At 41.9% G+C, this 17,618-nt stretch overlaps 1 pseudogene; it reads right to left on the reverse strand.

Moving 5' to 3' along the window:
- Positions 1-15,904: 15,904 nt before the first annotated feature.
- Positions 15,905-16,085, reverse strand: LOC124529550 (uncharacterized; annotated as a pseudogene).
- Positions 16,086-17,618: the final 1,533 nt, after the last annotated feature.

A 17,618-nucleotide genomic window follows, 5' to 3' on the forward strand; every position in this document is an offset into this window, starting at 1 on the left:
GTAGTACTCCATTGTATATATAAACCACATCTTCTTTATCTATTCATGAGTTGATGGACATTTGGGCTCTTTCCATACTTCGGCTATTGTTGAAAGTGCTGCTATGCATCAGCACTCCTGTATCCCTTGGGTAAATTCCTAGCAGTGCTATCGCTGGGTCATAGGGTGGATCTATTTTTAATTTTTTGAGGAACCTCCACATTGTTTTCCCGAGTGGCTGCACCAGTTTGCATTCAAACCAAGAGTGCAAGAAGGTTCCCCTTTCTCCACACCCTCTCCAGCATCTATAGTCTCCTGATTTGTTCATTTTAGCCACTCTGACTGGAATGAGGTGATATCTCAGTGTGGTTTTGATTTGTATTTCCCTGATGAGGAGTGATGTTGAGCATCTTTTCATGTGCCTGTTGGCCATCTGGATGTCTTCTTTAGACAAGTGTCTATTCATGTCTTCTGCTCATTTCTTCACTGGGTTATTTGTTTTTCAGGTGTGGAGTTTGGTGACTTCTTTATAGATTTTGGATACTAGCCCTTTGTCTGATATGTCATTTGCGAATACCTTTTCCCATTCCGTCAGTTGCCTTTTAGTTTTGTTGATTGTTTCCTTTGCAGTGCAGACGCTTTTTATCTTCATGAGGCCCCAATAGTTTATTTTTGCTTTTAATTCCCTTGCCTTTGGAGATGTGTCAAGTAAGAAATTGCTGTTGCTGAGGTCAGAGAGATTTTTTTCCTGCTTTCTCCTCTAGGGTTTTGATGGTTTCCTGTCTTACATTCAGGTCTTTCATCCATTTTGAGTTTATTTTTGTGAATGGTGTAAGAAAGTGGTCTAGTTTCATTCTTCTGTATGTTGCTGTCCAGTTCTCCCAGCACCATTTGTTAAAGAGACTATCTTTTTTCCATTGAATATTCCTTCCTGCTTTGTCAAAGATTAGTATGGCCGACATCTAAGTTTTCAAATTGATTGGCAAAAAGGTCTGTGTAATTTTCTTTATGAATCTTTTAATGTCGGTAGGATCTATAGATCAAATGATAGAAAATTTGATAATATAAAATACAATTTGCTCTTTCGTATATAAAAAATATTTGCTTTCATTTCTGATATTTCTAATTTATGTTCTCTTTTTTTCCTATCCTTTGAAATTTATCGAGACTTGTTTTACAAGACTGTGTATGCTCTGTCTTCGCGAATGTTGTGTACGCATTTGAAAAGAATGTACGCGCATACTCATTTTACTGCACTTTGCTCTATTTATTTATTGTGCTTTGCAGACCTTGCATTTTTTACAGACTGAAGGCTTATGGCAACCCTGCATCTGTGACTGTTTTCCCAGCGGCATTTGCTCACTTGGTATCTCTGTGCCACATTTTGGTAATCCTTGCAATATCTCAAACTTTTCCATTATTATTATATTTGTAATGGTGATCTGTGAGCAGTGATCTTTGATGTTACTGTTGTAATTGTTTTGGGGTGCTACAAATCAGGCCCATATAAGATGGCAAACTTAATCGAAAAGTGTGGTGTGTGTTCTGACCACTTCACTGACAGGCCATTACTCCATTTCTCTCCCTCTCCTCAGGCCTCCCTATTTTCTGAGACACAACAGTATTGAAATTAGATCAATCATTGACCCTACAATAGCCTCTAAGTGTTCAAGTGACAGGAAGAGTTGCACTCACTTTAAACCAAAAGCTAGTGATGCAGGCATGTTGAAAGTGGAGATAGGCCAAAAGCCAGTCCTCTTGTGACACTTAGCCAAGTTGTGAATGCAAAGGAGAAGTCCTTGAAGCAAATTAAAAGCACTACTCCAGTGAACACATAGGTAAAAAGAAAGAGAAACAAACTTTTTGCTGATATGGAGAAAGTTTTAGTGGCCTGGAGAGAAGATCAAACCAGCCACAACATTCTGTGGAGCTGAAGCCTAATCCAGAGCAAGGCCCTAATCCCTCTTCAGTTCTATGAAGGCTGAGAGAGGTGAGGAAGCTGCAGGAGAAAAGTCTGAAGCTAGCAGAGGTTGGTTCAAGAGGTTTAAGGAAGGAAGGCTTCTCTATAACATACAAGTGCAAGGTGAAGCAGCAAGTGCTGAGGTAGAAGCTGCAGCTAGTTATGCGAAGATTTAGCTAAGACAGTGAATGAAGGTGGGTACACTAAACAATTGATTTTCAACGTAGACAAAACCGCCTTCTATTGGAAGATGCCATCCAGGATGTTCAGAGCTAGAGAAGAGAAGTCAGTGCCGGCCTTCAAAGCCTCAAAGAACAGGCTGACTCTCTGTTAGGGGCTGATGCAGCCGCTGACTTTAAGCTAAGCCAGTGCCCACCAACTCTTCCAAAAATTCTAGCACCCTGAAGAATTATGCTAAATCTACTCTGCCTGTGCTCTATAAATGGAACAGCAAAACCCGGATGACAGCACATCTGCTCACAACATGGTTTACTGAATATTTTAAGCCCACATTGGGGCCTTCTCAGAAAAAAAGATTCCTGTCAAAATACGGTTGCTCATTGACAATGCACCTGGTCACCCAAGAGCCCCGATGGAGATGTACAATGAGATTACTGTTGTGTTCGTGCCTGCTAACACAACATTCACGCTGTAGCCCGTGGATCAAGGAGTCACTTTGACTTTCAAGTCTTCTTAAGTAAGAAATACATTTATAAAGTTATAGCTGTGATAGTAATTCTTCTGATGGATCTGGACATGAAAACTTTCTAGAAAATATCCATCATTCTACATGCTACTCAGCATTGGTGATTCATGGAAAAAGTTTCAAAATACCAGCATTAACAGGAGTTTGGAAGAAATTGATTCTGACCCTCATGGATAACTTTGAAGGGTTCAAGACTTCACTACAGATGTGACGGAAACAGCAAGAGAACAGAAGTGGAGCCTGAAGATGGGACTGAATTGCTGCAATCTCATGATACAACTTGAACCAACGGGGAATTGCTTCTTATGGATGAGCAAAGAAAATGGTTTCTTGAGATGGAATCCACTCCTGGTGGAGATGCTGTCAAGATTGTTGAAAGGACAACAAAGGATTTGGAATATGATATAAACCTAGTTAATTAAAGAATGGCAGGGTTTAAGAGGATTGACTCTGATTTTAAAAGAAGTTCTACTGTGGGTAAAATGCTATCAGACAGCATCACATGCTAGAGAGAAATCATTTGTGAAAGGAAGAGTCAATTGGCGGAGCAAACTTCATTGTCGCCTTATTTTAAGAAATTGCCACAGCCACGCCACCCTTCGGCAACCACCACCCTGAGCAGTCAGCTGCCACCAACATGGAGGTAAGGCGCCCCCCCCAACAAAAAAATTAGGATGCACTAAAAGTTCAGATGATGGCTAACATGTTTTAGCAATAAAGTATTCTTAAATTAACTACATTTTTAATAGACTACACTTTTAGTAGACAGTGTAGAATAAATGTAACTTCTGTATGCACTGAGAAACCAGAAAACTCACTTGACTCAAGTTACTGCAATATTTGCTTGATTGTGGTGGCTGGAACAAAACCTGCAATAATTCTGAGGTATACCTGTATTCTGCATTTGCTGGGTAAAGTATTCTGTAAATATCAAATATCACATATATATATATATATATATATATATATATATATATATTTGGAACTAGAATGTAAATGGAATTGGAAATGATATAAATATTTATATATTTTTGTATATATTTATATATATATTTATATCATTTCCAATTCCATTTCAACATTCTAGCCTCCTCCTTTCTGTTCTTTCTAGCCTCCTCCTTTCTGTGTTTATAAATCTCATATAGCGAGAAACCTGGCTCCTAATATCCTCAATATATCTACTTCTTTGCCCATCCAATTAACTTATTTGCTCAATGTAGCCAGTCTCCCTACCACTCTCACTGATGCCTCCCCCTACCTACCTCTGCACCCTCCCTCCCCTGCTCTGTTTACTCTTCTACCGAAGCCTCAGCATGACATCATTCCCTTATTCCCCCAGGTCCTCAGCCACCAGGGCATCACACCATTGTATGGCACCCTCTCCCTCTCCCATGCCACTTCCTCTAGAACTCTGGGGCATTCTGCATTGTAGGTTCTTTTCCTCATTGCCTCACTTCCTCCATTGCCAAAGTTTCTGTGCTAGGAGGGAAGGGAAGAAAAGGATGGGAAGGGAAAAATTAAAGAAAAAAATTTTAAGGTCTTATATTTGGCCATATATTTACTCTCTGGTGTTCTTCATTCTTTCTAGCAGATCTGGGCTTTCTTCTGGTATCATTTCCCCTCAGCTGGAAGAACATATCTTAGGATTTCCTGAAATACAGGTCTGCTTATGACAATTCTCCCAGCTTTTCTCTGTCTGAAAATGGCTTTATTGACTTCAGTTTTAAAAAATATTTTTAGAATTCCAATTTGACTGTTCTTTCACTTTCCACATTTTAATGTTTTTTTTTCTTTTTTCTTTTTTCTTTTTTTTGTAATTTTTGAGACAGAGAGAGACAGAGCATGAGCAGGGAAGGGGCAGAGAGAGAGGGAGACACAGAATCCGAAGCAGGCTCCAGGCTCTGAGCTGTCAGCACAGAGCCTGATGTGGGACTTGAATTCACAGACTGTGAGATCATGACCTGAGCTGAAGTTGGACACTTAACTGACTGAGCCACCCAGGCACCCCTCACTTTCCACATTTTAAAGATATATTTCTGTTGTCTTCTGGACTCCATTGTTTCTGATGATGTATGTAATGAGTATGTTGTTCCTCTGACCGCTTTTAACAATTTTTCTGTCTTTGGTTTCAGCATTTTGACTATAGTGTGCTTATGTATGGCTTTTCTTTGCATCTTTTCCACTTGGAGTTCCAAGAACTTCTTAGATCTGTGAGTTGATAACCTTCATCGATTTTTGAAAAACTCAGCCATTCTCTCTTCAAATATTTCTTCTTCCCAATCTACTACCTCTTCTCCTTTACATATATGTTAAACCATATGAGGGGCACCTGGGTGGCTCAGTTGGTTAAGCGTCAGACTTCAGCTCAGGTCATGAACTGACAGCTCGTGAGTTCAAGCCCCACATCGGGCTCTGTGCTAACAGCTTGGAGCCTGGAGCCTGCTTCAGATTCTGTCTCCCTCTGTCTTTGCCCCTCCCCCACTTGTGCTCTGTCTCTCTCTCTCTCTCAAAAAATAAATAAATGTTAGAAAATTTTAAACCATATGATTTTGTTTCATAGATTTGGGGGGGTTCTTGCCTTTTATCTTTTAAAAAAATTTCTCTTAATATTTCAGCCTAGATACATTCTTTAAAAAATTTTTTTTTTTAGTTTATTTATCTTGAGAGAGACAGAGATAGCACGAATGGGAGAGGGGCAGAGAGCAAGGGAGAGAGAGAATCCTAAGCAGGCTCTGTGCTGCTAGCATAGAGCCTGATGCAGGGCTTGAACTCACGAAACTGCGAGATCATGACCTGAGCCAAAACCAAGAGTCGGTCACTTAACCGACTCAGCCTAGATACATTCTATTAACCTATTTTCAAGTTCATTGATCCTTTCTTCTGTTGTATACAGTTTTCTGGTAAGACCATTGAATTTTAATTTCTGATGTATTTTTAAAAATTATTTTTAGCTTTTCCATTTTGTTATTTTTATAGTTTCTATCGTTTGATTGAATATCCCTATTTGTTCATGCATATCGCCCACCTTTTGTACTTGATCTTTTACCACATTTATCATAGTATGTTAGAGTTCTGTACCTGATAAGTCTAAGTCAGGCATCTCTATGTCAATTTCTGTTAATCATTTCTTCTCTTGACCATGAGTCACATTTTGCTTTTTGCATGTATCATGATTTTTATTGTATGATTTGTAGTATGAGCAAAAGAACAGTAGACACTGAAAAGACATTTAGTCCCAGAAAAGAGCATGCCACTTCTGACATGCCACTCACTGATGGAAGAAGGGGAGACTGATTGAAAATAACCTATAGATGAGCTAGGTCTGGGCTTTTTTGCAGCTTTAGATTTCACACAATCCTGACGTTTTGAGATTGGAATCAGGACTTTCCTTTTGATAGGGTTTGGAATCTGAGCACCAGTGACATTCCAGAAATCTCTTTGTTTTGCAACCCAGCCACCACGTCCATGAAATACAGATCTGTGTGCTTTATAGTTAAATAATAGCCTGGTTGGGGGCTACTAGACAGTTCTCTTTTTTTCTCAAGTCCTATTCCTAGCTTTCTGTTCTTGGAAGGTCTCTTTCCACTCTGCTGCCCTAGCCTCAATTTTCCAAAGGCTACTATAGTGTACTTGGTAAGGCCAGAAATATACTAGAGGGTTTTCTTTTGCTCTATTGTTTTGTCCCCAGCCTTTAGACAGACACACCACAAGGTAAAAGTCCAGACAGTTTCAGTGGGATTTTTTTAGTTTATTTATTTATTTTGAGACAGAGAGAGAGAGAGAGAGCATGAGCAGGGGGAGGGGGAGGGGCAGGGATAGAGGGAGACCAAGAATCAACCCCAAGCAGGCTCTACACTGGCAGTGCAGAGCCCAATGCAGGACTTGATCCCATGAACCGTGAGATCGTGACCTAAGCTGAAATCAAGAGTTGGACACTTAACTGACTGACCCACCTAGGAGCCCCTGTTGAGACAACTTCTTAACCCCATTCTCTGCCTCCAGTCCACATCCCTCCAGTTCATTTTCCAGACTCCTAACAATGGCCCGTTTGACTCTTTAACAGATACCAGAAACACATCTATATCAGCACAAATAAAGGCAAATCATGAAATTATCTCACTTAAATATTTCTGTGGCTTCCATTGCCTCCTGGATGAAATTCAGACATTCTATCATAAAAACACAAGGTCCTACGGGATTTCCTCTCCTAAACACACCCTGCCTGTCCCCTAGTCTTACTAAATAGCTTACCACTCTTTGAGCATGACGCACATTTGCACACCTAATTCTTTCCCCGTGTTGTTCTTTATGCTTGAAATCCCTCTCCTGTCCTGTTGCCTGACAAGCTACTCATTTTTTAAGCTTCTGAGTGTCACTCCTTGGTGAAGTTTCAGGCAGAATTAGATGTCCCCATCTCTCTCACACAGCATGTTGTACATTTTTGGTATTTATCGTGTTGTCATTGTCTCTTTCCTGCACTGGAGTCCAAGCTCTGTGGCAGCAAGGACTTTATTTCTATCTTCTAAAGCCCTAATCAGTACCTAAAACAGTGCCTGTTTGTTAAACGATGAAATGAAGACACTCCGATCAGTGTGTTGTGAAACTAGTAGGGCTTAGACACTGCTGGTGTCACATTCAGGCAGAACCACCACTGGGGAAAGCATTTTTTTCTTTTAATAAATGGAAAGCAATTTTAGAAACATGTATCGAGACATATCATAAACTATAAATATTTAAACCCAGTGACTCTACATCTAAGAATCTTCCTTAAGGAAATGGTCTTAAATTTTTGTACAATCTATTCATCATTGTATTATTTGGACACTCAAAATCCTGGAGCCCACTTGCATTCCAGCAGGGAATGGCTAGAAATCGCTAAGTAAATAATGAGATATGAAGATACACTGCAGTCATTAAAATCTATGATTTTTAAATTTTATTTAGTTATTTATTTAGAGAGAAAGCGCACCTGCAGTGTGAGGTGGGGAGGGGCAGAGAGAGAGGCAGAGACAGAATCCCAAGCAGGCTCGAGCTGTCAGCACAGAGTCCAATGCGGGGCTCGATCCCACTAATCGTGAGATCATGACCTGAGCTGAAATTAAAAGTCAGATGCTTTACCGACTGAGTCCCGCCCCCAGTTCTCCCAAATCCACGATTTTTAAAGGAAATAGTGGGCATGAAGATTAGTTTATAACACCACTGGAGACACATTTGCATGCATACTCCAGTTCCAATGGTCCTCCAAGGGTTGCCCTGGGCCCTAGGTAAGACCAGGTCCACTCCTGGAATTGTCTGGGACAGGCAGAGCCAGCAACTTAACTAGAGTGTAAACCAATATCCTTTAAGGGGACCTGGTGGTCAGAAGCCAGAAGGTAAAGTTGCTTAGTTTAAAAAGTCACAGTGCTGGGGCGCCTGGGTGGCTCAGTCGGTTAAGCGGCCAACTTCGGCTCAGGTCATGATCTCGCGGTCCGTGAGTTGGAGCCCCGTGTCGGACTCTGTGCTGACAGCTCAGAGCCTGGAGCCTGTTTCAGATTCTGTGTCTCCCTCTCTCTGACCCTCCCGCGTTCATGCTCTGTCTCTCTCTGTCTCAAAAATAAATAAACGTTAAAAAGATTTTTTTTTAAAGTCACAGTGCAACCTTACAAAGGGAGATCAGTGGGGCGCCTGGCTGTCTCAGTTGGTAGAGCATGTGACTCTTGATCTCAGGGTTGTAAGTTTGAGTCTCACGTTGGGTATAGAGATTACTTAAAAATAAAATCTTTAAAAATAAAGTGGGGGTGGAGGGAGGGTGGAGTCAGTGGCTGCAAAGAAGTCAGAACGGGTGAAAACAGAAAGGAGAGTTCAGGCACTTGCTGTGAACATGGTCTTCTGAGGCCTTGAAGTTGAGATGACTTAAAGCACAGGGTGAAGGCAGACAGCAATCAAATGACGTGATACGTGCATAATGGACAAAGGACCCAAATGCCACCCTCCAGTTAAAGGCAGAGAGGAAACTGTTCTGGACTATACCATCTGGTGAGATGGGTTTGAGGCTAAGCCACGAAGGAACTCTCTTCAGGTCAGCGGCCTGATGATGGACTTGGGGGAGGAAGCAGTTTGGCAACCAGGAAGTGGGGTGAGGGGCAGGGGTGTTACAAGTTGGGACAGGAGCCTAAGTCATTGAGTTAAATATCAATTAAAAGAGCACGGGCAATGAGAAGACACGACGCAGAGAAAGTGTGGGAAATAGTTGGGCGGATTCCACGTCAAGGTGCAGGGTGTTTTTTTGTTTTTTTTTTTAATTTTTTTTTTTCAACGTTTATTTATTTTTGGGACAGAGAGAGACAGAGCATGAACGGGGGAGGGGCAGAGAGAGAGGGAGACACAGAATCGGAAACAGGCTCCAGGCTCCGAGCCATCAGCCCAGAGCCTGATGCGGGGCTCGAACTCCCGGACCGCGAGATCGTGACCTGGCTGAAGTCGGACGCTTAACCGACTGCGCCACCCAGGCGCCCCATGGTGCAGGGTGTTTGAAGGCCAGTTTGGACACTAGTTTCTAGAATGTGGTCCATCTTCCCTAAATGTGTGGCCTGGGATATTTCACTGGGCCAGGGGATGTCCACAGAGCTGTGAACCACTCCTGAGAAGATTTGCAGGAAGTACATCAAAATGCTAACTTTGGCTGGATTAGGGTGGTGAGGTTGTGGCAAATATTTTTATTATTCTTGTTGATGATATATTGCTTTTAAAAGGGGAAAATTACCGTGTGCAAGTAAGAAATGGACATCTAATGACTCTAGATGCAGTGTCAGGGTACGTTCTGTCATAGAATTTGTATACAATTAGCAAAGGAAGCTGTTCGTTCGTCTGGCATGGCTGGAGGGGACTTGAATGATCTTGTCGGCACAAGTCAGTCACCTCGCTGTCCCGTTACGTGCCATCATTACTCTTCTGCACTGCGGGTTTCCAGGTCACTGCTTACAGTTGTGAAGTCTTAGGGAAGAAGGGGCGCCTGTTTTTTCATCCAAAGGCACTGACCAGTAGCAAAGCCAGGTACCTGCCCCCTTCTGCCAGGCCACACAAACGCACTGGACAGGGCAGTTCCCTGCTTCCCATCTGTAAAGTGAGGCATCTCAGGACTTCTTTTGTGCTTCTTTTGCTAACATAACTTTGACCCTCTTTCTTGTGAAGTAACGAGCCTGGCATTATTTTGCTAAGGTGTCTTTGCTGCTCTGTGGACCGGATGACATTATAAACTTTCTTCACAGTAACACCATACCCATATCACTCGTCTTTAATCCCTACGTTCCTTCCCAGTTTGGGGTGGCGGCAGAAGGGAGTTTCAAGTCACATGCATGAAAGCCAGTAGGTTGATTCACAGCCACATGACGCGTGCTGGGAAGACTGTCATTGGCCCCCTAATCTACTGTTTGTGTGGCCCCCTCCCCAAGTCCATTTTCAAATCCTCTCCCTTGACCCAGACTGGCTCCTTGGCCGTTCTTCTCCAACATGAATGTGCAAAAGAATCATCTGGGAAACTCGCGAAGATGAGCTTTTGATGAAGTTTGGAGTGGGCTCCAAGGTGAGGTCAACACTGCTGGTCTGTGTGCCACCCTTGTTTGATGAGGGCTCTAGGGCCTTCCAGCGCCCCAAGGCGGAGGCTGACACAAACTGGGGGATCTCAGCATACTTCCTCCAGTGGGGGTCTCTGCTTCTCCGTGTGCATTGTTGACTCTTGTCAGGACATCCTAAAACACTAGCTTAGCAGCTACCCAAATTTGGCTTTCTGGGGGAAGAAGAGGCCACTCTGTGGTTAATCTGAGGCTCTAGCTTCATAAGGAGAGAAGGTGTAAGGGGAAGGAGAGGAAGCATTTTGTTAATCAGGTTGAGGTCACGGAGTCTGGGGGCTCCGGGAGTGTGAGGATTCTGAAGGGTGGCTTGCCTGGAGACTGCAAGACAGGAAAAGACCGAGCACTTCCTGTCCCTGAGGTGTCATTATTTTAAAATAAGCTCAACTAGCTGACTTCTTGTGCATTTGGAATTTGGAAGCCCTTCTATAAGGTTTCGCCACCTGACCATGTGTGGATCTCAAGATCAGCTGTTAGAACTAGTATTAAAAAGGTTGAAGAGCTAATGTGTCAAAAATTGCCTTTTATCTTCCCAAGTATAAATGTCACGTGAGTGAATAATGGGATGGCGGGATGGAGTCATCAAACAGAATAAACTTCTATTTTTTTTAATGTTTATTTTTGAGAGAGAGAGAGAGCATGAGTGGGGGAGGAGCAGAGAGAGAGAGAGAGAGAGGGAGACACAAAATCCGAAGCAGGCTCCGAGCTGTCAGCACAGAGCCTGACGTGGGGCTCGAACTCATGAACTGTGAGATCAGGACCTGAGCTGTAGTCGGATGCTCAACCAAGCCACCCAGGTGCCCTGCTTCTATTTTTCTAATGAGCTTTATTAAGTACCTTGTTGGACCTCATTCAGGCTTTAAGAAAACAAAAGTCATTAAGATCTACATATTTCCCCACATTATTCCTTCCTCATACTACCCCTCTGCATTAATCCTTTCTAAGGATGCAATTTAGAAAATGTGACCTATTAATTTTATCAGAATTAGAATCCCAAGTCTGTTTATCTTGCTGTGTTAATATTTTTGGCTGGCCTTGCTTAATTATCATTGAATTTTGTTCCTTTCTGTCTTCTGCCAGGCTTTTATTTTCATTTTAGAATTTCCAACACGAATATATAAATCAAAATATCAATTTAGCAGAGAGGAAGAGTACTGCTCATAAAATTTTACCTCTCGTAAAATGTTAGATTAAATATGAAGTTCTAAATTATGTTGTATGAATATTTGTTCTTTCTTTTTTTAATATTTGTTCTTTCTTAAGAACACTTAACTTTGCCAAGTACTTGGGATTACACTTGGATATTACAATATTTGTGACTTTAAGATTTAATACTTATGAGACCCTTGCCAGGAACAAGCATGCAAGAGAATTCCATATATATATATTTTCTTAACTGTACAGCAAATAATCAAATAAGCAACCGACAGGTGAATTGGCATATTTGTGCACAGACTGTAATATAAAACAAGTTTGGATTTAGCTTTGGCAGGGGAGGGGTGTATATATGTCATAAACCAATCAGTTTCAGAAACATGAGAATCAAATAACTCATAGGGATGAAGAGGAAATTAATAATAAATTCTTTGAAAGGGAAACTGCAATTTTGTTGCATTTAAACATTGGAAGACAAATTATGATATTCGTAACCAATCCCCATGGTCATAGTCTTTGCCTCATTCAAAATTTTTCTTTCATTTTTATTTCCCTACTAGTCACACATGTTAATTGTAGGAAAAACAATCATCTGTACTCTCATCCAGGTGGAGTTTTGGTTTTGTTGTTTATAATTCCACAGTTTTCTTTGCATAGATACATACATTCATTCAAATTCAAGTATTCTTTCAATGAAATGTTAAGCACTCTGGTAATCAAAAACTGGGAACTTGTAGTTTTCTTTAGATTTAACCCATCCATCTGACACTGAAGGGAAATGAGACTTTTGAAGGAGAAAAGTGAAGATTTCATTATTTTTTATATTAATGGATTACATACCACTTAACATTTGACATTTTTTTAAGCTTATTTTTATTTGAGAGAAAGAGAGCAAGCAGGGGACGGGCAGAGAGAGAGGGAGACAGAATCCCAAGCAGGCTCCACACTGCCAGCACAGAGCCCAATGTGGGGCTCAATCCCATCAACTGCGAGATCATGACCCAAGTTGAAGTCAAGAGTCAGACGCTTAACCGACTGAGCCACACAGGCTCCCCAACATTTGACATTTTAACGAAATTTAAGCACTTTCTCTACTAGGACAGTACCACAGACGCTGGTGCCAGCAAAAGTTCCTTGCCAGAGTAATCCATGGGCTTCTCAGTCACAAAAGGGTGAATAATGTCAGCTATGATCGTGGAATAAAACAAGGTATGATAATGGAATGATAGTTTTTAAAAAACGTTTATTTATTTTTGAGAGAGAGAGCACAAGCTGAGGACTGGCAGAGAGCGAGAGGGCGACACAGAATCAGAAGCAGGCTCCAGGCTCCCAGCTGTCAGTGCAGAGCCTGACGTGGGGCTCGAGCTCCCAAACTGTGAGATCGTGACCTGAGCCGAAGTCAGACCCTTAACTGACTGAGCCACCCGGGTGCCCCTGGAATGATACTTCTTACTTTGGGATAATTTTTCATTCAAAAAGGATTTGAGTCTGTATCTCCTACTGACTCCAGAAATTAATTACAAATTTATTTACAGACACAAATCTTCAAAACTTAAGATTATGCTTTTACATTATGTACCCACAGTGACTAAGCACGTCTTCTCTGGTCTTAGAATAGAGCCAAACAAGAGGACAACCACTAACAACCACGACATTGACAATGATCACTGTCTTTTGGTGACCGAATCTCAGTTCAGAGGGTTGCCTGATCAGGATAGGATTAGAACAAAGTAAGTGAATGTTCCCAAGGAACACCTGCAGGGAGGGAGAGCAACAGGATGGCCTTCATTTTATTTTTATCTACATAACGTGACTCCATGCCTCTGAAATTAGGGTATGTGCCCTCCTGGGAAGTACCCTGTCAGGTGCTAGAGAATACATGATGTCACGGGATAAACATAGCACATCCATCTCAGAACATCGATTTTTCTCAAAAGCTTGAGTTTTGAGGGGCACCTAGGTGGCTCAGTTGGTTAAGCAACCGACTTCGGCTCAGGTCATGATCTCACAGTTTGTGAGTTCGAACCCAGCGTTGGGCTCTGTGCTGACAGCTCAGAGACTGGAGCCTGCCTCAGATTCTGTCTCCCCCTCTCTCTACCCCTCCCCTGCTCACGCTCTGTGCCTCTCTGTCTCTCAATAATAAATAAACATTAAAAAATTAAAAAATAAAACAACTTGAATTTTGAGTGTTTGCATTTTTGTCCCAGGCACAGGCGGTAACTGAAAGCTGCCCTCCATGTTGCTAAATGAGGACTAAATCTGTCTTAGTCTACATAACCTGAGCTTCTTATACAGTATCTGGCAGTTAGTAGGTGTGCAATAAATATTTGAATGAATGAAAAAGCGTGGATATTAATTGGATTTGTTGTACTTAATGTTTTTATATAGGCAATTTGGTGAAGATAATACTTTTCAAAGCCCATGATTGTCAATCAGCTGGTTGTGGTGACCACCTCCTCTCTGGGCTGTCCACATCCATCTAGGTGGCTACCTGTTATGTTCCTTTTTTTTTTTTTTTTTTTAATGTTTTATTTTTGAGAGAGAGACAGAGACAGAGTATGAGCTGGGCAGGGGCAGAGAGAGAGCGAGACAGAATCCACAAAGCAGACTCCAGGCTCTGAGCTGTCAGCACAGAGCCCAATGCGGGGCTCGAACCCATGAACCACAGGCTCATGACCTGAGCTGAAGTTGGGACTCCCAACCGACTGAGCCACCCAGGCACCCCTGTTATGTTTCTACAATGCAACAGTTTTCCTGGCCACAGCTGGTTGGGCCAATGGGCCCTTCCTGGAAAATCGGGCAAGGGACCAAGAGATCTTAGCATCAATCTGGCAGGAATCTTGAATGGACAGATATGAACCTTACAGATGTGGGCCACCATGTTCTCTTCTGAATTTAAGAGTGAGAAGTAGAGAAAGTTGATCCTTGGCTGGAAGGAAGGAGGGTGTGTTGGAGAGAGGCCAGGAGGTCTTTGGTCTTAGCTTGTACATGAAGCTCAGCAGCTCCTTGTCCTTGGGTTTTTGTTTTTTTTAAACCACACACTTAATAATAAATTCTTCCTTTTTTTTTGCTTAATCTAACTGATGTGTGTTTCAGTTAATTAGAACTGAAAGAGATGGGGTGCCTGGGTGGCTCGGTCGGTTAAGTGTCTGACCCTTGATTTCAGCTCAGGTCACGATCTCATGGTTTGTGAGACTGGGTCCTGGGTCCGGCTCTGCGCTAACAGCAGGTAGCCTGCTTGGGATTCTCTCCTTCCCTCCTCTCTCTGCCCCTCCCCTGCCCTCCCCCCTCAAAATAAATAAATAAACATTAAGAAAAAAAAAAGAACTGAAAGAGGTAAGTTTATATGCTGGTGAGGAAACTTTCAAGTTGTTCAGTACTTATTATTATTATATATCTATTATTATATACCTATTATATATTAAATATATTATTAGGAATTTACCCCCAAATTTATTTATTTGAGAACCAGTGGAGGAGGGGCAAAAACAGAGGGGGACAGAGAATCCAAAGTGGGCTCCGAGCTGACAGCAAAGAGCCTGATGCAGGGCTCGAATTCATATACCGTGAGTGAGACATGACCTGAGCCAAAGCTGGACACTTAACCAACTTAGCCATCCAGGTGCCCTGGTTTAATGTGTTTTATAAGATTGACAAAAGACTCCATTCCATGTCCTAGGTGAAGTTCATCCAAATCTCTTGTGGATTCTCCATAACACTAAATGAATTCTGTTTACGTTTCTCTCATGGTCCTGCCTTTGCTGTTTTTCTAAGAAACTAAATTTCTCTTAACAAAATCACAATGTCCAAAGACCTTGTGTAGGTACAGATGTTTCTGAGAGTTTTAGGGAGATAGAGCAGTGACTATTACCATTACGTAAACAAGTTAGCACTGAATTTTAGACATCCCCTCAGAAAGACCCTGCCTGAGAACTGATCTATTGACATAGCTTAATAATTTGCTTCATTAAAAAAAATTCTGGGGTGCCTGGGTGGCTCAGTCGGTTGAGTGTCCGACTTCTGCTCGGGTCACGATCTTGCGGTTTGTGAGTTTGGGCCCTGTGTTGGGATCTGTGCTGACAGCTCAGAACCTGGAGCCTGCCTCGGATTCTGGGTTTCCTTCTCTGTCTTCCCCTTCCCCGCTCGGTCTCTCTGTCTCAAAAATAAATAAACATTAAAAAAATTCTGCCACATGGTAAATACCAAATAAACAAAAGACTAAAACATCCTACGGTGAACTTATTAAGAGTGCTGCCATTACTTTCCTCCATCCAACTGAAGGATCTAAACGTAGCTAACTTCTGTCAGTAGTAAGATTCTGCAACTATTTGGGGAATCGGTTAGTGGATTTTAATGAAAGCTGCTTCCTTGCTGGATAGGCTCAGCCATCTCCTTGGCAGTGTAAGGGAACAGGTATACTGACAGATTAGCTTCCTGAAAACCAGGTAAGACCCCCAAACAAAACCTACTCGAAGTCTCTACTGCACACACAAGGCCAGGGGTTCTCAGTGCTGGCTGTGCATTAGAAACATCAGGAAAGCCTTTAACAAATGTTGATTTTTGGTTCCCATCCTAGAACAATTACATCTGAATACTGGGGGCTGAGGACAGGAATCAGTTTTCATTATGCTCCCATGTAATTCTACACTTGATCTTAGCCAAAAGGCCGAGAAGCGATTGGTCCCATGTAATTCTAATGTGTTCGAGAACTCAGAAGAAAAACTTTCCTCTGAAATAGAAATGCTACTTCATATTTTTAATAAAATATCATGAAAGTAAAAAAGCAAGTGTCAAAGCAGTGTGATCTCACTGGGACAGGGGAGTGGGGACTGTTCTTATATTTTTAGAAAAGGTCTGAAGAGCATCATCAAATTTTAATTAGGGCTATTCCTGAGTGGTGGGATTATGGATGGATTATATTTTCTTTTTTTGCCTTCCTTTCCAATCTACCTGAGATGACTGTGTATTGCTGGTAAAAAAAAAAAAAAAAAAAAGATAACTTCAATTAAAAATAAAGAAGATACCAGTGGACCTTGTCTTCATTAAACAAAAACAGGCTGTGACAAGATTAAAGAGAGAAATGTAACCAAAAACACAGCAACCAAGATAAAGTCCAAGTTGGAAGAAGAAGCAGCTTTTCATTAAACTAAAATCATGTTTAGTGACAAATTTGAAAAGCATTCCTGGAACACAGAAAAAAAAAAGCAACGAAATGATGACAAAACATAGAAGTGTTAATCACAAAGAATTAGCTAATGAATAGGCCAACAGAGGCATGAAAGTTGTCACAGAAAATCCGTTCATTAAGAACCCTCCTCAAAGCTAAATACACAAAGCACCTGAATTTTGAGAGATGAGGAAGATTCATATATGTCAGGCAAAACACAAGGGACACACTCTGGTCAAGTTTTAAAATTTCAAGGAAATAAACAATATAGAGGAACAGAGAAAAGGGACAGAGTGATTACAAACGAGAGACAGCTAGAAAAAGAACAGTAAGGTAAAGAAAGTAGGAGAAAGGAGTTGAGAGAAACCCACAAGTTTCAGGTAGAAAAGCCATTCAGAAGAATAAAATCCAAACTGGACTCGGTAAATATCTGAAGCCGATGAGAAAAATGGTCCATTTGATGGAAGTGGATTATGACCCAGGAATTCTACACAAGACTAATCATCAAACACAAAGGCAAAGAGGAATGGCCTGGAAACAGGACTTCAACCATTTCCACTGTGACCTCAGTGTGTACTTGCTCAATTGATGAAGTTCTTATCTCCAGCTTATCTCTTAGCTCAGACGAAAGACCTGGTGGGCAAAGCATCCTGGGATGGGAACTGAAACGACCCCCTCCCCCAAGCAATAGGGAGGGCCCTGATGCCACCAAGACCACACGTGCCTGACTCCAAGACAGTGATGGACCTGACCTTTACTGCCCACTGACCTTTGTCCCACATTTTCTTTACATGAACCCAGAAGTATTTTCAGCACTTTAGAGTCAGAGCTTGACATGTTAGTCGGCATCTTCCCGGTGTTAGCGCCAGTGAAATAAAGCCACCATTTGTCTCTCTGCCTGTTGATTTTTGCCAGCAGCCGAATCTGGTTTGGGACCCTCGGAGCCAGGTGCTCTCCCACCCTTAGGCCCCAGGTCTAGCCTCAGGGAAACGAACTGTTCGGAGATTTCCCAAGAAAGTTCAAGCTGTTCAAGAGACAGCTTCA

The sequence above is a fragment of the Lynx rufus genome, unplaced genomic scaffold (genome assembly GCF_022079265.1).
Source record: "Lynx rufus isolate CCGP_SWC_20201006 ecotype Redwood Valley unplaced genomic scaffold, mLynRuf1.p SCAF_6, whole genome shotgun sequence".
Lineage (NCBI taxonomy): Eukaryota > Metazoa > Chordata > Mammalia > Carnivora > Felidae > Lynx > Lynx rufus.